Source organism: Copadichromis virginalis, linkage group LG14 (assembly GCF_057382275.1).
Source record: "Copadichromis virginalis isolate Kocher_CV1m ecotype Utaka linkage group LG14, C_Virginalis_male_GT1.1, whole genome shotgun sequence".
NCBI classification, from domain to species: Eukaryota; Metazoa; Chordata; class Actinopteri; order Cichliformes; family Cichlidae; genus Copadichromis; species Copadichromis virginalis.
Window position 1 is genome coordinate 9,674,344 of NC_140631.1, and position 23,988 is coordinate 9,698,331.

At 39.3% G+C, this 23,988-nt stretch overlaps 1 protein-coding gene and 1 long non-coding RNA gene across 2 annotated transcripts in view; one reads left to right on the plus strand and one right to left on the minus strand.

Annotated features, from left to right (window-relative positions):
• LOC146693387 (calsyntenin-2-like) overlaps positions 1-23,988 on the minus strand; it is a 333,610-nt gene that overhangs the window by 98,104 nt on the left and 211,518 nt on the right. The gene's annotated exons all lie outside the window — the stretch shown is intronic.
• LOC146693389 (uncharacterized) lies at positions 3,676-5,802 on the plus strand. The gene is made up of 3 exons (XR_014923857.1): positions 3,676-4,301; positions 4,671-4,763; positions 5,402-5,802. It is a non-coding gene; the product is annotated as an uncharacterized LOC146693389 (long non-coding RNA).

Sequence of the window (23,988 nt, forward strand, 5' to 3'; positions counted from 1 at the left end):
CATGCTCAATGGGTGACATGTCCGGTGAGTATGCTGGCCATGCAAGAACTGGGACATTCTCAGCTGCCATCTGCCCTGAACAATGTGAACCATGATTCATCCGTGAAGCGCACACCTCTCCAACGTGCCAGACGCCATTGAATGTGAGCATTTGCCCACACAAGTCTGTTACGGCGACGAGCTGGAGTCAGGTCAAGACCCCGATGAGGACGACGGGCATGCAGTTGAGCGTCCCAGAGACGGTTTCTGACAGTTTGTGCAGAAATTGTTTGGTTGTGCAAACCAATTGTTCCAGCAGCTGTCTGGGTGGCTGGTCTCAGACGATCTTGGAGGTGAACCTGCTGGATGTGGAGGTCCTGGGCTGGTGTGGTTACACGAGGTCTGCGGTTGTGAGGCCGGTTGGATGTGCTGCCATGTTCTCTGAAACGCCTGTGGAGACGGCTTATGGTTGAGAAATGAACATTCAATGCACGGGCGACAGATCTGGTTGACATTCCTGCTGTCAGCATGCCAATTGCAGCATCCCTCATTGCTTGTGGCATCTGTGGAATTTTGCTGTGAGTCAAAACTGCACATTCCAGGGTGGCCTTTTGTTGTGGGCAGTCTGAGGTACACCTGTGCACTACTCATGATGTCAGATCAGCATCCTGATGTGGCACACCTGTGAGGTGGGATGGATTATCTCAATATAGCAGATGTGCCCACTACCACACATTTGGACTGATTTGTGACCACTGTTTGGGAGGGATGGTTATATTGTGTATCTGGAATGAATTTTAGGTCTCTACGTCCATCCCATGGGGAATGGGAGCAAAAACAAAAGTGTTGCGTTTATATTTTTGTTCAGTGTATGATGTAGTATTATTACTTACTCGGTAATAATAAAAGGGGCACTTCTGCTGCATGAGTTGAAATGATATATTTATACTTGAAGCATATTGAAAAGTTCTAGAGATTATTACAAGTAATAGTTTGAAGGACTTTAATTTGTCCTCAGCATCTGAATACTAACAGCTGAGTACTCCTTTGACTGCAATGATCTTGAGAATGTGTATATTTTGATTCTATTGTTGCCACTGAATGTGCTGCTGCAAAGCACATCCTCGGGTGTCATGTAATGCTAATTTGTCAGATGCTGTCTATGTTACACAAAAGCTGTACTTTGGCAGCAGTCCTTTGTGCATCTGCCACGGTAAGAGCCAAAAGACTGTGGTTCACATACGCTTTGGATCTTTGTGTTTTGTTCTTTAGTGCATTTTAATTTTAATTTTTACACCTTAGTGCAAAAGGCTGATGGGGTATTGTTGTCACTCTGCCCTGCAGGTGAGAGGGTGGTGTGGACTCTCAAGATTCTGAGAGTATGTTTCAAATTGATTCCACTGATACTACTAAAAAACTGTTCGAATCTCAGTGACCTCAACCTCAAGGTCGAGGTCACAGGTCAAGTTTTCTAAAAATCTTGTGAGAGCAATAACATGAGAACGAGGAGATGTAGAATGACAGGCTCATTTTCACCACTGCCATAACCTGACCAGTTTCTTCATGTTGTTGACGTGTCAGCAGCTTGGACAGAATGGCAGGCATGAGTACACTCACACTCGTTTGACAAACTTTGATTCACAAACCAACTTAGACTAAAACTACATTTTAAAAAATGGAAATATTAAAAGTAACTTTAATAAAATGTTTAATAAAGTTGCTTTCAATAACTTGAACTGTAGATGTAATGTATAGAATATTTAAGTGAAAGCTGAATCATAATGTGGGGGAGAGAAAAACTGACTAATGAACTACTGATGATCTTAAAGCAGCCTTTTTTTAATGACCGTCATGCAGCTGAGCGATCACATACTGTTGCCCTGACATTCCTAAACCTAAGACTGCTGTGGCCAATTAGGAAATCAGAAAGTCTTCTGCGGTGCGCCCAAACCTTTGATCAAAACTCTGTTTATCAGACGAGCAGAAGATGAAGTAGTTGCTTCTTTATGTTTTCACTGAAACATTTTCATCTCATGACTGTTGTTGAGGTTGATTCTCCTGAACATCATTACATCTGGCACCAGCTCAGTTTCAGCTCTTTCCTACTATTGACAAGTGATATAAGAAAGTTTTCAGGCTTAATAATAATACATTGCACGGTGGTGCAGTGGTTAGCTCCATCACCTCACAGCGACTGGTGTCTTTCTGTGTGGACATTTTACCCCTATGCCTTCTAAAGTTCTCTCCAGGTACTCCGGCTTCCTCCCACAGTTACACGCATGTGTCAGGTTATTAATTGGTGATTTAAATTGGCTGTACAGGTAGGTGTAAGCATGAATGGTTATCTGTCTCTGTGATAGACTAGCAACCTATTCAGGGTGTACCCTGCCTCTCTCCCTATGACAGCTGTGATAGGCTCCAGCCACAATGACCCTGAACCAGGTAAGTATCAGTGCTTTATTTTAAACCCTACAAAACAAAATAAACATATTTGCTTTTTGTAAATGACTTCATGGCCCATCTAAGGTGTCCTTACAGCCCATCAGGGGACTGAGCACCACACTCTGAGAATCGCTGCTGTAGACTAACAGCTGGATGTTATTTAAGAGTTTATTTGGAAGTCTGACTGGTTGCACAACTATTAATCAGAGAAACATCTGCCAGTGTTATATCCAGTGTTGGGACTAACGCGTTATTAAGTAACGCGTTACAGTAACTACGTTATTATTGTGGTAACGAGCACGGTAACTAGTTATTATGCCAAAACCGGGAACGCGTTACTCGTTACTGGGATTTAGATAGCTTCCACAGATTCAATAACATTAGCAAGTGGTGGAAGCCAGCAGGTGGATGAAGGAAAAGGGAGGCAAGAGGAGAGACCCGAAGTGGCCGCTGGTCCGAGAGTGTCAGGTGAACTAAACTTCAGGTAAGAAGTTAAAACCTGCAGTCCATCTGGGTCAGATATGAACCAAGTTTAGGTGGAGTTTATTTTCGTTATGCTGACTTTTTCGTAGTGCGTGCTAGCTAGCATGACGGAGTTTCTATACAGCTGGGTGGGTGCTGTGATGTTACTGATGTTGAACTTTATTTTGTTCATAAGGTTAATTATTAGAGTTGCCAACCATCCAGTAAAAAACGGAATCGTCTCGTATTCAGAGAAAATATTACGCGTTTCTTATTGAGGTGAAAAGGAACAGTTTGTCCCGTAATTCAGCTACAATGAAAAAGACACAAAGCTGGAGTTATTCTGTGTCTTTGCTGCACAGCTGCCTCTTCTTCTTTCATCCTCTCCCTCTCCCTCTCCCGTTTCTACTTCAATCATGAAACTGATCAATGATCAGCTGATCGGCTTTTCTCTCTTGTTTATTTATCGCCCACTTTGTGCCAAAAAGAGGAAACCAGCGGATGTCGCGGTATATCTCTGTACAATGAAATACAGGAGGTTCCAACAGAATACACTCAAAAAAGTGAAATTTGGTGGTTATTGCATTTACAAGACTCTAACATGTAATTTGAACACAATGAATTTATGTTTCTAAGGTGAACGTAATAAAATCATATAAGATCTACATGAAATTTACCAACTTAGCGCCTCTTAAATTTATTCTTGTTGATATGACATGATAAAATCTAACAAGAGTGGTTAGCTGCCTTAAAGACCCGCGATATCACAAGATCACGTGAGATTCTAAACAACAAGAGGCAGGAAAGCACATGGTTTGCTTCGCGGTCATCTTGGAAAGGTAAGAGTGAATCTATCTTCATCCATCTTGATGAAAATACTTTTTGCACAAAGGTATCATTAGTTTGTCGATTCTTTTCAGTTCTATTTATTCACTTTTTTTTTGTTTTTTTATTAAAATATCTGTTTGTTTATGCCATTCTAGCTAGCTAACACGTTAGTGCAAGAATATAGCACAATGTCATGCTAGCATGATAGCCTAATATGAAAGACTTAGCTACTCCAAATATAGATATTGTTTATAACTTAACCTCTGCACATAAGCTAGTTTGGCTCTACCACAGAGACTGTTGTGATAAATTTACATTTTACATGTGGGTTGTTGAAATTTGTAAGTTTGTAAGTTGCAACTGATGGACAGTGGTTTATTTAACAATTTATGTGTTTTTAGTACACTGAGGAGGAAAGACAAAACATGAACAGATATGTTTTCCTGTTTTTTAATTTTTTTGAAATTAAATATTTTTCTACTTAATAAACTTGGAGACTTGCAGTTCCCTCCTGTAAAGATAATAAATGTTTAATCTTATCAGGTGGTGAAAGGTCTGGAGAGCTGGCAGGCCAGTTCATCAAATTCATAGTGAGCTAATATTTTTCTTAAAAATTATCACATTCCCATGTTAAAAATGTAATATATTCATTTGTAAGTGACATATAGTTTTGAGACCAAGAAAACATTGCATTCTGATTTTATGTACACATCATCTAAACTTTCTTGAATTGGGGGTATGGCATGATTAAATTAATACACAATTTACAAAACAATATTAAAATGACAGACTTGTCTAAAATGCATAAATACTATTTGAAAAGATTAAGACTGTAAAACAATAGCCTCTGTATTTCTCACAAATTCCTGGTAATTCAACTAATAGTTCTTTAATCCCACTGCTAGGTCGTTGAGATGGATTTCCCTATATATTTGTTTCCCCCCCCTCTGTGTATAAAGACTGATGCTGTTGAAATCAGAAGAGAATACATCGCCAAAGGTCTTTGCATGTACCTGAATGAAGATCCTGAGAAGCTGGTGAAGGATTACCTGGTATGTTAACGTGCCTGTATCCTTAACTAAGGAGATGATCAAAGATAAGCTTGAACTACATACAAAAAGTTTCAGGGGATGGGGTTTTCCTATAAATTACCGGTGGCTGTAAAAAATACCTTTTAAAATAGGAAAAGTAAGAGCTTTAAGTTTCTCACTGGATACTACACACACCATTCTTGAGTGTTTTATACTATCATTATTATAATTTCATTATAATAACCTCATTCATACACACATTCATACAAGATTTTTATGTAACATTTACACTTCAATGGATGTATCAGGAGCAACTTGGGGTTCAGTATGTTACCCATTGATAGTTTTAGTATCAGATTAGAGAAGCCAGGGATTAAACCAGTAGACAACTTGCTCTACCTCCTGTGCCACAGTCACCCCTATCACAACTCAAGATTTTGAAAGACAGGACATTGTTGAGGTATTGAATGAACTTCTCTTGAGTCAGGAAAAATATCGGGCAGTCATTTTTGATTACATTTACATTATTATAAGGCTTGAATGAGTAAAGCTTTTAGGTATTTTACATTAATGTAAAACAGATATTTACTTTTAAAACTGTTTGCAATGGACATTAGTGAGAAATCATTATCTTTTTTTTGTTTGTTTTATTGTCACAGGAAGTTGATAAAAAGCATCGCCACTGCCATAGCAGAGACAGTCTTTGGAATCTGTGTCATTCGGTCAGAGGGTGCGGAGCCTGGCGATGACCCTCAGGATGTTGTGATTGTTCTAGAGGGGGTGGAAGTGATGGGTGAGTTGGGCAGTGTAGTTTTTGCAGTGACAATGTTGCTTGGTCTGGTCTATTCACTGAACCTGAGCTACCCTCTGGAACTCAGGTACACCTTTGAGGTCCTGCAGAAGATTCTTATGGAATTAGATGCACACAAACTATCCAACAGCACACAAAGTACAGGTTCTCAAAAGACTATTTTCTCGTTGAGAAATGTTTCCATTACAACAGCTACACCATGTATCTGGACCATGAACCTAAAATAATTGCAGATATTTTCTTTTTTGAAAGTGCATCTCTTGACCTTCAAAGTAGTTGTATTGGTCATCGGAAAATCACCTGATTCAGCCATTCATTGTTGTTAAAAAATTGTTTTAACAGGTTAACTTTCCACTTTGTCCACTACTTTTTTTTCTGTTATGTAACTTGTACTTGCATTTCATGTATTCTTTATACATTATGTGAAATTTGCTATAAATTCAATAAATTGGAGAAAACAAAAAGATGTGTATGACAAATTTTTATTTACCTTTTAGATGTAATAGTGAAATGTATGTTAACCAGGCTCTAGACTTTGTTAAATGCTCCAAAAAATTACTCTTTAAATTAACTTAAAATAATCATGGAAAGAATTTCCACGTGATTAAATTGCTTTCTATTAGCATTAAAGACTTGTGTTGGAATAACTTAATTTGTATGAGTTGGTTCAACTCAATTAACTTAAGCTGGGACCAAATTTAGTAAATTAGTTGGAGAAAACCTACTGAATTGAGTAGGTTTAAGTTGGATCAATTCAATTGAGTTGAATTGATCCAACTTAAAGAACAAAACTCTTTAAGTTGGATCAACACTATTAAAATATATTGGATCAAAATGCAGTAAATACGTTGATTCATCAATCTTTAATTAAGTTGGTCCAACTTGAGTGCATTAAGTTGGAGTAACAGAATTGCATAATGCTAAAATAAAGCAATTTAATCACGTGGAAATTCTTTCCATGATTTTTTCATGTTCATTTAAAGAGTTATTTTTTTGAGTGTAGCTGTGACAAAGTATTATTCTGCTTATTCCACGGACATTATGAAGTGCTGTCAGTCTTCAATACTGATATGTTATTTTTTTCAGTTGCTATAGGAAACTGCAGGATTTGATTAGGTAGCATCTAAATATTCCCCTGGTGAATCCAGCTTCTCAATGGTTTGCAGCTCTGCGTTGGGGAAAACAGATGCAATAAAGCTAGGTGAAGAGGAAAGTCAGAAAGGGTTTGAACAAATTGCCAGAGGTGGGATCTCACAACTGGATTTACTGAGTCAACTTGTTTTATTACTGCAGAGCAGAGTCACGAGGATATTTCGTGTGTAAACAAGTAGCAAAAAATAAGACACCCACAGACTAAAAACACTTAAAAGATTTAAAAGCCAAGGGGAGAAAAAGACATTTTTAATGTATTTTTAATTTCACAGACGCAAACTAAAACTAAACTATTTTAGCCGTATCTGTATGAGATTACTGCTGCTACCACTGACAGGTGCAGTAGGAGCTAAAAAAAACAAATAAAACAAACAAAAAAAACCCCATAAATAAATAAATAAATAAACCAAAGAGCAGGAGCGCACATCGTGCAAAGACATACATCTAAAGAATCACACGAAAAGCTCTCGCGCAATGTGACGTGCATGCACAGGCACAATAACACACAGCTCTGCACTAATGCTCAGCTGTCTTAAAAGCAGAGCGGGTTTAATAGGAAGCTATCTGGTCTCTATTGAGTTGTGCGCTCGCCTGCAGTGCGCTGAGCAGAACTCACACAGAGGGCCCAAGAGTTCCTCTCTTTGTGAATGTGAAAGGAAGACGAGAGGCAGAGGAAGCGGGGAAGACATGAAAACAACCATGTGAAGCTGGTTCATCAGTGCTAAAGTACAAACTCGCTGAGGTTTGGATCATGAAAAAGGAGCTTTTTATGTGTGTGTGCGCTCAAGTCAACAATCTTGTTTTTGCATCTTGCGTGTGAAACAAGGGATATGTTTCTGTATGATCACGATCTAAATATTTACTGGCATCAAATCGTAAAAGTAGTGTTGCTGTCACTGAGGAGTGGCGCACAGTCTACTGTTGTTACGTTTATGAAGCAAATGTGCAAGGTTAGGCTGCTAATCATGCTGAGCAAATTTGTTAAGTTTTGTATTTTTCGTACCATAAGGCGCACTGTCGATGAATGGGTCTGTTTTCATAGACACCAGATTATAAGACGCATTAACCAAAACAAGAAAGTCAGATAAGTCAAACTTTACTCAACTCATTCTTCTTGCTTCCTCTACTTCCGTACCGCTCCGTAATTCTGTCGCAGCTGTACTATTCCCATGTTGTTGCAGTATATAAATGACTAACCTTGTATTGTGGATGGATTATTCTCCTGACTGAAGTTTGGTCGGTTTACAGCATCCTGCCATGCGATTGCATTTGTCCCTAACCATCATGAAAAACCCTCATGTTAACTTTTATCGAGTGGAAAAAAGTTAGCATTCATCCTCCAGCTTCCCTGTGTTTATGCTAACACAGCTGTGTTGCTAGCGATCATGCATCATTATATACCAGTTAGCCCAACTCCAGTAACCCTTCAAACATCACAGCTGTTTAGTTTTCTGTCTTCATTTATGTTGGAAGTGATAGCAGAGCTGCATGTTTTAATTTTTTCAGAAATCTCTCAGTCAGAACGTGCTATATCATGTTTAGGTGGAAACTAGCGAGCTAACTTCCTGCTAAGTTCTAACGCCGTTAAATTTAATAAATTCTGTTTTCATGGATACCTGGATGTCAAACTTAATTGTTACACCTGGTAAAGCAGCAACACTGAACATTTTATTAAAGATGAAAGAATTTAGACAATTTTTAACTCTCAGTGATGGTGCAGTGTTCGTTTGACTTTGGGACCTGAAGTGGACGGAGTTTTGGACCCAGATTACTACGAGTCCGCGAGGCTCCTGACTACGGTAGACTTAATGCTCCAACGATCCATCAAGCGGTGCGGCTTCGTAGCTTACCAAAGTCGTACTAAAACATTTGACAGATTTTTGAGCGTCGTGTACAACATAAAATCAGTTAGAGGTCAGTAAGCACAACCAGAATTCATACATAAGGACACCAAATTATAAGGCACACTGTCAATTTTTGAGAAAATTAAAAGATTTTAAGTGCACCTTATAGTGCGGAAAATACAGTAGATAAGGCGCACCGGATTATAAGGCACACTGAAAATATGAAAGATGGCGACATGTCTGGTCACACCACAACGTGCACCACCACAACCTTCTCTAGAGTTTATAGGAATGATCTGAAAAAGATGAGCAGGAGTTTTCTGGGCAAAAATGTCTTGTTGAAGCTAAAGGTCAGAGGAGAATACCCAGATAGATTTGAGCTGAAAGAAAGCCAACATCAGAAGAACCAGTCATTGTCACCTTCACCAAGAAGATCAAGTTTTTCGCAGTGTTTGGATGTGTGGTCACTCTTTCCGAGTGGCAGGTCTGTCTGCCATTATAGTTTGCATCCAAATATCATGTCACATTTGACCTCTGACCTCACTTTTACATGTCACATTGACCTTTTTTCCAAGTTGATCCCAAGCTGTGTTATATCTTTAAAGAAAGAATTGACAAGAGAAAGACAATAAGCTGCCCATTTAGTGATAACTATACTGCAGTATAATATTATTTATTAAAGTTATTCATGTCCATTTATTTACAAATCATTGCCTATCAAAGTCTGTCAAACTACTCTTATCTGATTTTTACTGCACTACAAACTTGTATGTATGTTTTAAAACAACAAAGAAAACAAGTTGAATACATACAAAATACTACACAATTCTCTTAAAAGTAAACACTGCCCAGAATTAACAGTACAGTGAGCTGCTGTTAAGGCTGAATTCTTACAAACACACGTGTAACTGCAGACTATTTTCATTGTCTTATTCCTTGTCTTCCCACTTGAATATTAAGAGATTTGTCAGCAGATATGGATATAATATTGATAGATAATCTCTCATAGTAGAACCACATATGAATATTCAGGCACTGAAATTGCTGTACACACACACAAATACACAAATCCTGCCTGAAATAAAGGGTGTGAAAAGCAGGGAAAAAGACACGGTGGGGAAGGAAAGATGGATAGAGGTGCTAAAGAAAATGATGCATCATCACACTTTCACACTGTTCCCTGTCTCTTGAGGGTGTGGAAGAGTGAGTTTTCCTGTGCATGTGTGTATGCGTGTTGTGAGTAACTTGCATGCTTTTAAATGTGTATGGAGATGTGCAGATGTGTAGGCGAGTGGTTATGTGAATACTGTGTGTGTGTGTGTGTGTGTGTGTGTGTGTGTGTGTGTGTGTGTGTGTGTGTGTTCGTGCACACATGTAAAAATGCTGACTCCATGTTCAAGTATTGGAAGAGGTCATCATTACTCGTCCCAGCCATCAGTGAGAGAGCCAATTTACATATAAAAGAGCACTCTGCTCCTCTTTTCCTCCCTTTTCTTCCCTTTCCTTTTCCTCTCCACCTCAGTCCTCCTCCATCTCTCTCCACTTCATCTTTCTGATTTCTCTTGTTTCCTCGCTGTCGTTAGGTCTCTCTCTTTCCCCCAAAGGATTCATTTTAATGCTTTCATTTCTCTTTGTGTGCCATACAAGATACTTTTTGTTCTCAAGTGCATAGAGAGCTCTTACTTGTTTCACCAGAGTGCAAGACTTGCAGTTGAAAAATGTGCAGCTCACAAAATGTTGGAGGCTAAGAAAAAAGTAGAAAAACAAGGTCAAAATGCAAAAAACACACCAGTGACTGGAATGATTTTTCCTTTCTCAGTGTTCCATGATAGGAAGTTCATTCATTGCCTCACATTATCAGTGTAAAGCCAGATATATTATTTTGGAGTGTACCAGAAGAAAACAAAATGATCTATGAAAATTGTTTTTGATGCTTTGTTTGGTCATGTCTAGGGATGGGTATTGATAAGATTTTAACGATTCCGATTCCATTTTCGATTCTGTTTAACGATTCGATTCCTTATCGATTCTCTTATCGATTCTTATTTTCAAAAAAAGAGAACACTAAGTTCGATTAGCTTAGAACTTTGTTTTATAGCTTCTCTTTGAACAAGATAGAAATTTAGGAGTAACATGGCCTTACAAACCCAACAGTGAGATCTTAAGAGATCCACAGCCTATGGCTCTTCAATGGGGTGTCACAGGGTCCCCAGGAAAAAAAAATGTAAATGTAAAATAATAAAATAAATATTCTCCTGTAGCAATAACAAAGTGTAACATAAATTATTCTGTAGCAATTACACAAGAATATCCAGTAATGTCCCTGCCTACAATTAAACACATTCACTTACCAAAGTGAAATCGGGGGCATCTGCTGTGGCAAATGGGTGCAAGCCTTTGACCACAAACTCAGTCACTGCTCGGTGACATTCGTCTATCCTGGCCTGAAAGGAGACGCTACCGGTAGACTGCAGTGAGAACTGCCAGCATCTGAGCCAGCCAGACTCTGTCTCTCTCATCATGGTCACCTAAATGCACAGTAATGGCAGGTTTTGTAATAAGGCAGATCGCGCTAACATAATATGCACTGTTAGTTGATTATTTACCTGCCATATTAACGGGAGAGGACGTGCAAACGTTACCGCTGCTGCTGGGTTGAGATTCACGTGTCCGGAGCGGAATTAAAAACACGACATTCATTTAAGGTTATCGCGTGTTTTGTGAGCAAATGCTTTTGCATATTCGTAGTGTTTCCTCCCTTAAATGAAGTATCTACTTTGCAAGTATTGCAAGTTGCCCTGTTGTCATCCGTTCTCGTAAAGTATGACCAAACTTTTGAGCATTTGAGCCGCTTAGGCGCCGTGTTTCCTGGCGGGTAAATAAAGCTCCACAACGTGGTGACGTCATTCGGGGCGACTGGAATCGATAAGGGAATTGTTTGGAAAAATGGCAAACAATTCCAAGGAATTGAAACAGTGGGAACCGGTTCTCAACAAGAACCGGTTTTCGATACACATCCCTAGTCATGTCTTCAAAATGATGGTTGCACTGAAAGACAGGTTTATCATTACCAGGGTGCTGCAACGCAAAGCTAATGTCAAGAAAGAAAATTATAATTACTTACTTACTAACCAACCAATGGGAATGCAGCAAAACCTGACACAGTCACTGAGTGGCATGACGCTTGCATCACACAACAAATTCAAACTGAAAAATTACTGTTAAAATGTGCAAATGAAATCTGTGATTCCAACATATAAATCTAATTAGGCTGTGGCAGCAGAAGCCTTGTTTGTGTGATTTGTTTTGCAGCTGTAATAATCAACTTGCCAATGTGATGTAGCTGGGAATAAAAAAGGATTCAACATAAAACTTTCTGTTATACACAAGTTTATTAGCTCGATGACCCACAGTGGCTGACATCCAGAAATCCTACCAATGCTTGGACAAAGTTGGAGTGAAAGACAGCACAGAGGCACTAATCACGGCAGCACAGGAACAAGCTCTGAGCACAAGATCCATAGAGGCTGGGGTCTACCACACCAGGCAAGACCCCAGGTGCAGGCTGTGTAAAGATGCCCCAGAGACAATCCAGCACATAACAGCAGGGTGCAAGATGGTAGCAGGCAAGGCATACATGGAACGCCATAACCAAGTATCTGCATAGTGTACAGATTGCTGGAGTTGTGCCAGCTCTGAATCCAGCAGGTTCTTCTGGTTCTTTGTGCATGCCCATTATGGATGAACCTCTGGTCTTCAGGGAAGACTGATGGGAGACTGGCATGCTAGATACAGTATGCTTTCACTGCTCTGGCACCAGTTATCATCTGTCATCTGTTGTTTTTGAACATGATTAATCTGCTAAATTTGTCATTACTAAGTGTCTGGTGCTGCAGATATGAGTGTGAAATTAAAGGTCTGCACTGTAAGAAACATATTTCTATTATAATAATCTTATAAAGCTTTTAATGGAATTTAATGAAATTACACCAGTTCTCATTCTGCAGAATTCTGTGGGAAAGCCTCCTAAAAGACTCCAATTTCATGTCTAAGTAACTAATTCTTTTGCCCCCTCTGAGGATTGAGTGAAAATGACAATTTAATCCTGTGTGTTTAAAGTGAAGACACTAAAACTATTCAGTAAAAATCATCCAAAAGTTCCTTTTTGGACTCTACAAATTGTTCTCTTTATACCATCTTTGTTTTTGTCCTGCTCATCATATCAGAAGACTGAACAGATTACTCAAGGCATCCCATGTCCTCTAACCCTCATGGGGGACCCCAAAGGAATCCAAACCTGGCATACACTGTAATCCCTGCAGCATGTCTGCCCCAGGGTCATTTCTCCCTACAGTGAGATTTTCCCATTGTATTGCTCTTTAGTCACATCTAAAGCTTGTAGGTGCGGGAGAGGGTGAGAATGCAACATGGCTGTAGTGTGTAGCAAAATACATCTACATAACTGGAGCCCCCGCTAGACAAGACCCAAGGACTTAATGTTCCAAACCTTTTCCTTAGACACAGAGACATGTCTCCCTTATCCTTCCCCTGAACTCTTCTTCAGTTTTTCTCCCTCAGACATCCAGTCACTCCATTTTGTTTTATCCCCTTTCTCTCCCCTTTTCCAGCTTTGTCATCTTGACAGTAAGGTGGCAGGGATAGCTCAGTAGGTAGAGTGGTGGCCCCATGATCGGAAGGTCGGGGGTTCGATTCCCCTGAACAACTACCCTGAGGTACCCCTGAGCAAGGTACCGTCCCTACACACTGCTCCCCGGGCGCCCAGTGGCTGCCCACTGCTTCACTGAGTGAATGGGTTAAATGCAGAGAGGGATTTTCCCCACGGGGACCAATAAAGTACACTTTCTTTCTATAAAGGAAGCTCCGGTCTCTGCTGGCAGAGAGACTGGGACTGAGGAAATAAAAACACTGATATGTATTTATGTCAAGACTTTGTCCAACTAAATAATTTATGATTAAAGGAACATAAAGATTATCATGTATTGCAGTTGCAACCAAACACAGTTTAATTCATGGCAGTCAATATTTTAAATTTTCATTTCCCTTTTGGTATACTGTTATAATGTAGATCAAGTCAAAACTAATCATATCAAGTGATCACTGCAGAGTAAAAACTCAGGCTTCAGAATGGTTTCCAGCAATTTATATATTGTCATATTGTCACATATACTGGAGTTCCATCTGACTCTGTTTAGGAATAGTCTTTTTTACCTACATTTGTTAGACTTCCCTAAAGTAAAAAGCACACGTGGATAGTATTGTTTTTAAGACTTGCAACAGGTAAAGGTCAAGATACTTGTTTGCTCATGAAACTGAATCGAGGACGCTTCAACTAACAATGTGACCCTACATATTCTCCCGACTGTTGCATGTTTTTATATGTGCAACAGATGTTACCAGTAACAGGAAAATTAGGCTACTTTTGTATATGAAAGTATATTTTTTCTTTTTAGAACAAGATGTGACTTTTTAGTATAAATTTATAGTTTTTGGTTGTTTTTTTTACAACTTCAACAATGGCAGTACTCACATCAGTAGTTTTTAAAAAAAGCTGCATTCATAACATTATTTTCATCCTACCACCGGCGTCTCTTAAGATACAAAAAAAGCAAAGCTATGGATTTTACCCGTACCATTATTCATTCATCGTTTCTAACTAAAGCCAGACAGAAGAATGAAAAGACTTTTGGGTGAGATGATCCCTGCGACAATGCGCACAAATTTGTTATGATGTGATGCAATAAAAATGAAAAGTGGCAAAAGACAACAGCCTGAAAACAGTGATGTGCACGAACTGCTATGACTAGCAGGGGATCAGAGAAGAAAGGGAGCAATAATGAAAGAAACATGAACATGAGGGTTGAACCTCATGTTCATGAGAGGAATCATATGGGAACAGGGGAAAGGGGAAAAGCATCAAAACCCACAAAAGAAAAAAGTATGAGACACAGACATTAAGGACAGGGAGAAACGAGGAAACAATGAATTTAATATGGGGAAACTAGCTAATACAAGTGAGGGGATGAAAAGTGCTACAGCAGCAGTCACACAGCCTCAGTGTGAGATTAGAGAGGAAGCAAGAGAGGAGGTGGTAAAGGAAATGGGAAAAGGAAATGCAGAGTAATTTCTTTTTCTTTTTCCTCTCTTTAATTCATCCTCTTCCTTCTTTTATCACAGATCAGTACTGTTGGCTCCCAAGACACACACACACACACACACACACACACACACACACTGAAGAGTTAGCCAGAAAATTCAGCTTCTTTCCTCAAAGAGAGAATTTGCCTGAAAGCCTCTGTTGCTCTCAGAAAACCCTCTGCCATGAGTTAGCAGGTTCAGTAGACAGTTACCACCACATTTACAGTAACCTTTACCAGGAGGACCCTTGCAACTGCAACTATTTATTTATTTATTTTTTTACCAGTTTTAGAGTAAATAAAACTATTTAACAAAGGATAGGAAGAGTTTATAATTTTGGTTATTTCATAACGTTAATCATGTCCAGTTTGCTGATCTGGAGCATTCAGGTGTTTGTCAATACATATCCAAAGTCTTCCAACGAGTAGACATCCCAGCCAAATTTACCCCATAGTAAGACTGTCCAATAATCATGGAAATTGCAAAAAACCCAAGAGCTACATATCAGACTCTACAGGTCTCAGTTAGCACGTTATATGTTAAATTTCATGAGAGTACATTTTAGTTTGTAAGAGCTGCCAGAATAAAATCTCCTCTTTCCCGAAAGAACATGGCAGCATGGACTTCCTGAACAATGTCCCCTTGGACAGATGAGACCAAAGTGGAGATGTTTGGCTGGACTGCACAGCACCGGATTTGGCAAAAACAAAGCACATCAGGGCAACAACCTCCATAGAGTCCACCATAAATTCTTCTGTGTATCAAAGTATTCCAGCGTCAAATGTCTAATAGGTAAAGCGTTACTGAAACATAGTGATAAAACAAGACAATGATCCCAAATCTACAACTGAAAAAGGAAAGAATCAAGGTGTTGTAATAGCCCACTAAAAGTCTAGACCTAAACCCGACTACTTTCGAGCACCCGTAAGAGAGCTGTGCACAAATGAATTCCCAGGCCTTCAACAAACTGAAGCAATGTTGTGAAGGAGAGCGGGCCTGAATTCCTCCACAACCAAGTGAGACACAAGTCATATTGAAAAAAGTTACTTCAAGTTATCACTGCTAAGACTGATCTACAAGCTACTGAATTATGGTGGATACACAGTCACGTGAAAACTAAGCAATAACACACCACAATTCAAACTACTTCATGACTGCAAATTAAGTGCATATTTGAACATTTTTCATTCATTAATAAATGTGTATTTATGTCACAGTGACATTTATATATTCTGACAAAAATGAGGAACAATTGTTGCCTAATGTGTGTGAAAAAAATCACAACATCAATCTCTGCACACTTAATGTCTCGACGTCTTAAATGCAGGCCATTTACAATCCTCTTGAAAGCTGCTACATACAGGCATCTATTAAGACCGAGTTTTCATCTTTTTCCGATGCAACCCTTTTTTACAGACAATCTGCCAAACCAGAGCCTCTTATCATAATCATCATCAGATCTTTGTTTTTTTTCTCCATTAGATAAATGTCATTTTATCCAACAGGTCTACCTCACCTTTTATGGAATTGGTCAATTCTATTCATTTTAAGGAAGACAAACTGCGAACATTACTCCAATCCTCATTACAAAAACCATTAAAACTGAGTAGTATTGACGTATGGTGCATGCATTTTTAATAACTAGTCACATCTCTTACACTGCATGCTCAAAAGATATAAAATTCATAATTATCTCGCCTCACGCTACAGTTTTATGGCCAGGACCATCAGTACATTGTATGTCAATGACTTTTTCTTCACTTATATCTTCTGCTGAAATGGAGACATCAAACAATCTCAGTAAGGGATATTTTTAGTTCATAGATTCATAACTATATTTCTGTAAAACCTGCATGTTGTCTGCTTGTTAAACAGTTGAATAATTTGTGTAAAAACTAGAGTGATATGATAAAAGGTTACTGTTCAATTCAAAGTTGAATAAGAAATGCCACCTCTTTCAAAATAAGTGTGTGCTCATGTCATAATGGTGCCATCCATGACTCTCATTAGGAAGAAAATGATTGCGACATGTAAACTTTTAAAACATAAACATCTATGCTATATTGCTCTAATTATTCCAGTGTGGAAAGCAGACATGGAGTCCAAGTACACACTAATTGCCTCTGGGGTTAGTTGGAGTTTGGGGCTGTAGGTGGTTATGAAAGAAAGACAAAAAGAAAAAAATGAAACTGCGCAGTGAGCATATTGCACATTCACAAACATGGACACACAAATATTTAAGGCTCAAAAAGCTCAAAAGACAACGGAAAGACATGCATATGCAGATTTTTGTTTTGAGCAGTGCGACATCTGCCAGTCAAGGCCTGTGCTTGTTGCTGGTTGTGCAGTTGTGTGCTTGTGACTACAATCTCTGCTGTGGAGTGCATAGATGACAGAATTGGTTTTGGAAGCTGTTTTTCCTGTTGTTAGTGATGATAGCACACATTTCATTCCTTGCAAAGCTAACATTCACTTTAGCCTCAGCTACACTATTTATTTATTCACAAATGATAGCACAACTCAATTTTATTTACATAGCACCAAATCACAACAATAGTTGTGTCAAAGTGCTTTAAATTGTAACGTAAAGACTTCACAACAATAAAGAGAAAACTCCAACAATCAGAACACCCCCTATGAGCAAGTACTTGCCGACAGTGGGAAGGAAAAACTCCCTTTTAACAGGAAGAAAACTTGAAAGTATCTTGAAAGTAGAGATAGTGTCTGTCTCCTGATTCCAAACTGGGAGCTGGTTCCACAAAAAATGGGCCTGAAAGCTGAAGGCTCTGCCTCCCATTCTACTTTTAAATACTCTAGGAACCACAAGTAAACCAGCAGTCTGAGAGCTCCCAAAAGTGCTCTATTGGGGTGATCCAGTACTATGAAGCTTGATGGGCCTCATAATTTAAGACCTTGTATGCAGTGGCGGTCCTAGCCTGTTTGGCGCCCTCGGCGAACACTCCCTCTGCCCCCCACACACAAAAAACATATTAAGGATTGCACATTAACATAAAACTTGTCAGAACCATACTGAAATTCACCAGAGAAACACACACGCACACACACACGCACACACATATGAAGAGAGAGAGAGTATGCATAGTATGCAAACGGCTACCAACAGCCATCATAATTCGTCATACAATGAGAACAGGACAAATCAATTTACAACGACTAATTAATAATAAAATCTGTAACATAATATATTCTTTGGAGTTCAGTCTGTTACTGTTACTATTTTTACCATTTCTTCTTGGAGCAACTGTAACCACATAATTTCCATAAGTAACATACGTATTCTGATTCTGATTGTTTCAGGATACATGACCTGCCATTATCCAATGACACATCTGCTTACCTGTATCTTTTTCTCGTTTCTCCTCTTCTTCTTTTCTAATTTTTATAAACTGAGCACCTGGCTTTGAACTTTTCTTGTCCATCTTCCATTGGTTTCAATTTTGCACTCCAGTATGAACACAAATCCCCCAACTCGAGGATCAGGATCACCACAACATAACCTAACAGACCTGCACCTTAGTTCACAGATTCACTTTGTCTACGGTTTATTTCTGGGATTTCACACAACCCAGGATTCAAAACATGAATACATGATGGGCTTGGATTTACAACATTATGATTGAAATGTGCTCTATTTGGAAGCAGCTGGCCCCCCTCCCCTTTCGACAGGTTGTGTGTGAGACTTTAAATCATCAAACTGTAAATTGTAAATTTTAAATTGTTATTGATCCCTTTACCCCGAGTCCTAAAGTGTATATTTATTTTCTTACTCTTCTTATATATGTTGTTTGTTTACTTGCACTGCTGTAACTGGAGCCTCGTTCTCTCATCTCACTATATACCGGACTGTATCGGAGATGACAATAAAGTTTACTTTGACTTCAGCACCGAGCAGGCGCACCGAGGGCTCTCGCGCTCACTTTTCGCATATAGAATTTCGAAAAATTCGGGGCAAATTATAAGTCTGTATCATTATGTCTGGTGTTTTCATGTTTGTTGGTTTATTTTTATTTAGTTTTATTTTGCGAGTTGGTTATTAGATGCTGCTCCAGCCAGCCAGAGAATCCCCCGCCGCCCCGTCCTCTCCTCCCTGTGCTGCAAGCAGCGGGCGCACCTCGCAAACGGAGGGCGCCCTTACTCCCAGTAAATGGGCGATAGAAAACCGATCGGTGCCTATGCCATTCCCAATATGTGCTGGCTGATGTCGGGGCAGCATGAGTACGAGCAATTTTTTTTTTTTGCCGATGCCTGTGATGCCGCTCCCCACCAGGATGGCACCCCGGGCAACCGCCCGTGTCGCCCGTATCAAAAACCGCTACTGCTTGTATGTGAGGAGCAGGATTTTCAAATTCAAGTCGGGAGACATAAGGTCTTTCTTTCTAGTCAATGTCAGTACTCAAGCTAACTCTCACACATGATGAATAGGTGCATACACTTTCTCAACATCACCATGTTAGCGTTGCCATTGTAAGTACACTGCCCTACAAGTTTATCAGTATTGAGCTGCAAGTTTTGTCATAGTTCCATGATCCACGACAAATAATACGACAGACGTAGGGATTTATAAACCAAAAAAAGCATGATTAATTTTAGGATAAGTGTTAGTCAGTGTTATCAGTGTGTCAGCAGTTAGATAAGTGTTTCCATGTTAGGCATATGGTGAGATGTAGTAGAACCTAAAATAATCAGGCTGAGGCCAAACAAATAAATGACATGGGTAAAGCGAGGAAGATTGCAAACACTGAGACAGGCGGCTCTTTAAATGCTCCAGGGAGACTTGCCAGGTCTTCCCAGTAGCACTGCCTACCAGGAGCCTGTAAGACAACTAAGGAGGAGGAAAATAGGCAAAACACACACATTTAAATTTTGCTTAAATTTTTCAATTAAATCACATTATATGGTACAAATTTCCTTTTCATGCTTATCCATAATGTGCTGATCAATATATACTGTGTCTTTTGTAACACCAAACTGTAGATTAATAAGCAATGATGTCATACACTACAGTTACAAATAACTTCAAGAATCCTTTGTGAATCTTTGAAGAGTGTACCTCCGTAAAGTCAATTTAGTTGTGTTGGTGACTGTCTCTATGTTTGACCACCATCCAAGGACACAAACACTGAGAAAACAAACAGTCTCAGAAAACAAAAAAACTCAAAGTGCTCGGTCTCTAGTCTGGGGCCTCCTGGCTTTAAGACTGACCACATAAAGCTTTCTGTCAATGTGCCTGTTATTGTGTTAGAGACAAACTGTATCACACCAAATAAAGCTGATAGCCAACCCTTCGAATTTAGAGAAGAGGCTCAACAGCCGCTCCATCCATTATTAGTTTTTCGTGTATGTCTTTGTGTGTGTGTGTGTATTCACATGTTTGTCTTTGTATGTGGGCAGAGGGAGAAGGGAGATTAATAGACAAGATATGAGATGGACTATTATACTTTGAGAAGTTTTAAATAGCTTTTCACTGGTGGAGGGAAAAAAGCAGAGGCGGTGTAGTCTCCGGCTATAGAACAGTGTGCTAAAAAAAACGATGAAGAAGTGATGCACCGGTGAGATAGTTACAGAGCATATTGGAATTGAGAGGGACAGACATCGGCATCCTTCCAAGAACCTGCAACAAATGAAACAATGTTCACCAGGAAGAGATGCAGGTACAGGACAGATTCGTGGGCTCTGATCAGAGCACTGATTGCAGGTTTACATGCTGAGGGAACTAGATGGCACTCTGAACCATGATTCATGTCCAGTTAATTTGCCTGTGTTAATTTGCGCGCGCACACACAGGCAGTAGCCTTCAGTAAAGAAGTTTCCAAGAACAACTGAAGACCTGAGATTGGTAGAGACACACAACTGAGCCCTGCTGTCCAGAGCCAGAGACCATGGCTAACTTGAACAGACAGATTACAGTTTTTTAACTGCAAGAAAGCAAATTTTGTGTGTGTCTGTGTGTCTGTGTGTGTGTATGTGTACAAGCGCACCTTTGACATTCCTGCAGTAGCCTGTGTTTAATACAACAACCACTAGGCCTATTAAATATCCCCTGATCTATGGCCGTGGCATTTACTTTTCTCTCCATCCTTTGCTTTTTTCCCTGCTGACAAACAACTCTCATAGCGACAAGTGCCCTTTCATGAAGGAACAGTGTCTCTGTGTAGATTTGTGTGTGTGATCTTTTCACCATAATTTCGGAGTTCAAATCTTAACTTGAAAAAATGCTCACACAAAAGCAGAGTGTAAAGACAGCATTATCACAGAGAACGTAAAGGTTACCTTGTATGTCCATAACAGCTCAAAGTGCTCTGTGTGTGGCTGCGTGACTGTAAGCGTGCCAGGCAAAGGCACTGAACTTGTGCACACACCCACCAAAACCTAAAGACCGATCAGTTCCTGATTGGCAAAGTGAATAAAAAACAGACCATTTTATTAATATGTAATTTTCAGCTGGATTAGATTTTGTCCGGGGTAGTCTAAGGTTTAGCAGTAGGTTACTTTGTTTCAACTAAACATCTACCCAATGGCAGCTGCCCTCCCTGATGGCAGTGGTCTCTCCCAGAAGGGGAAAAAAAAAAAAAAAAAAAAAAAAAAAAAAAATACACAGGCACAGCATGAGCACTACAATAAAAGAGCACACTATGATAATTTGGCCTTCAAACTGTCCCAGTCTCAGTTCATCAGCATCCATCCATCCAATGCATGAAGCAAGCCTCGTCTAGAATTAAGTACTTCAGTACCGACAGCAGCCAAAGGATCAACTGTAAATGTTGTCACTGATGGTTCAGAGCTGTGCTGGCAGCAGGAGGTGTATACAACATTAAGCTTGGGCTTTTAATTTTGTTATTAGTTATGTATATATGTGAGTCTATGAATGTGTATTTATATCATAATGACCAATTTTTTCTTATGTGTGACCTATTGTGTTGTGGCATCTTGATAGTTCAACTGTACATTGTGAAATACGAAATATTCAAAGTGCCATCGTGATTACTTCTAAATTAAACCTTTACCATTAAAACACAACAAAGTGAGCAATTGTTTTAAAATACATTTTAATTTAATATATTTATGTAATAATTTGAATTGTAAAATAAAGGGTGACATTTTTTACACTTTTCTTTCCCTCATTCTTTGGTTTTTGATTCCCGTGAATCTTAAAATTAAGCCTCCTACTCTGGTGGAGTTTGAATTGATCCATGTTAAGAAATTATTTATACTAAATAGTACTAATGTTAAATTTGATTGCTTCCCCCTTTTCCCATCTTAATTTTTCCACCTTGCTTGGGAAACTGTGGAGACAAAAACGACTGTTGAATATTTTATTTTCTATATTTAATTTAAAAGTGTACAACGACAAATGTTGAAACTGAGAAATTGCCTTGTGTTTTTGAAAAAATAAATGCTCCTCTTGAATTTCACGCCAGGACTATGTTTCAAAAAGGCTTGGAGAGGGGCATTATTACCACTGTGTTGCATCACCTCTTCTTTTAACACCACTGTATAAATGTTTGGAAACCGAGGTGAACAATTGTAGTTCTGAAAGCAAGATGTTTCCCCATCCTTACTCGATATACTGCAGAGTTTTAACAGTTCGACCCTTCTGGGTCTATTTTTTGCCAAATGTGTGTGTGATAGCTCGCGCCTGCAGGGAGGCCAGTTTATTACCTGGTCTCTTTTACTAGAGTAAGAGTGATGTTTTAATACCTGCTGGTTTGGCGTTGTCTTATTGAAATAAGCAGGAGCTTACCAGAAAAAGCTGCCGTCTAGGTGTTAGAATATAGTCCAAAACCTTTATATGTCATGCAGATATGAAGTTATATATGCCAAGAGTACTAATGCAATGCTGTGCATGCATGGATCCTAGCTTCTGAACTGTGCACCGATGGTAAGCCAGTGATTTCCTCTATGGTTTTCTTTTTCTCAGACAACACCAAAAAGCAGCTGAAATTTCGATTTATCACGCTTATCTAAACTCCTCTCCCTCAAACAGTTGTGGCAGATGGCTGCGCCTCCCTGATCCTGGTTTTTTGGAGGTTTCTTCCTGTAAAAAGGGGTTTTCCCTTGTAACTGTCACCAAGTGCTTGCTCATAGGGGGTTGTTAGATTGTTGGGATTCTCTGTATTTACCTCACAATACAAAGTGCCTTGATGCAGATGTTGTTGTGTTAGAAAAACAATTTAACTGAATCATGTCAATTATTACTGCAGTGGCCTCTGAAGACCAGAAGATGATCTCTTCAGCATGGATTTTGGATCTTGTACAAAAGTTATCTTAATTTTCAACTCTTCCTCTTCTTTGCTCTTAAACATTTAATATTGATGTTTCTTATATTCATATTTCAAACAGTGTCCTAGTGTTGTTGGAAACAGAATTATAAGATTCTTTTTTTTCTGTGAAATTCCTGAGTCACATCAGAAACATAAACACTTGTCCAGAAGCTTTAAAAAAAACATACAAGTTGGAGGACTGAAACAAGATTGAATATGAGCCAAGCAACTTAGCAGTTTCGTCAGGGTTCAGTGGCTGCCACTGAGCTGCTGCCAGGGTCCTCATTTACTGCTGTTTATCACCAGCCTGCTATCTTTGCGTTCTGTGGGATAAATGGCTGGATGCCAAAGAGCACATGAATCACCTTGTTAATGACAGAACAACACAGATTGCGCATGGTTACATGTGAAGCTGAAAACAGCATGTGGCCATCTTTCATCACGTGCTGCCGCCCTCTCTGACAAGCGTAAATTGCATCTAAAGTTATCTTAAGCACTGTTTGTGTTGTTGTGGCAGCACTCAGACGCTTGCCTTTGCATTACTCTGGGCCTTGTTAAAGCTGCCAAGACCATCTTCTGATGCGCTAGGAGCGGTATAGGTTGAGTCACAGTGCTTTTAGTAAAGTGTTGTTGATCACACCAGCTACGCTTGACAGGCCAATTCCTCAGGGAGGGAAAGAGAGACAGAAAGAGGCTTAGAAAAGGAAAGTGAGAGAGAAGAATATAGAAACATACTGTAGGTAAAGAAAGATGAGAAATGTAGACATTATGATAAGCACAAATGGAGAAAAATGAAGCATGCTGACTTAAGCAACGCATTTAGAGGTAAGTAGGAACACACACTATGAGTAATCACTTACAAATAAGCACATCTGTGAACATCAATAGAATGAAGCCACACACAGACTGCACAGACTATAATCACACACAAACAACCGCATCTGTGTTTCTGGGTGTATAAACACCGCACAGTCAGACCTGCCTGAAATCTGTGCACACAA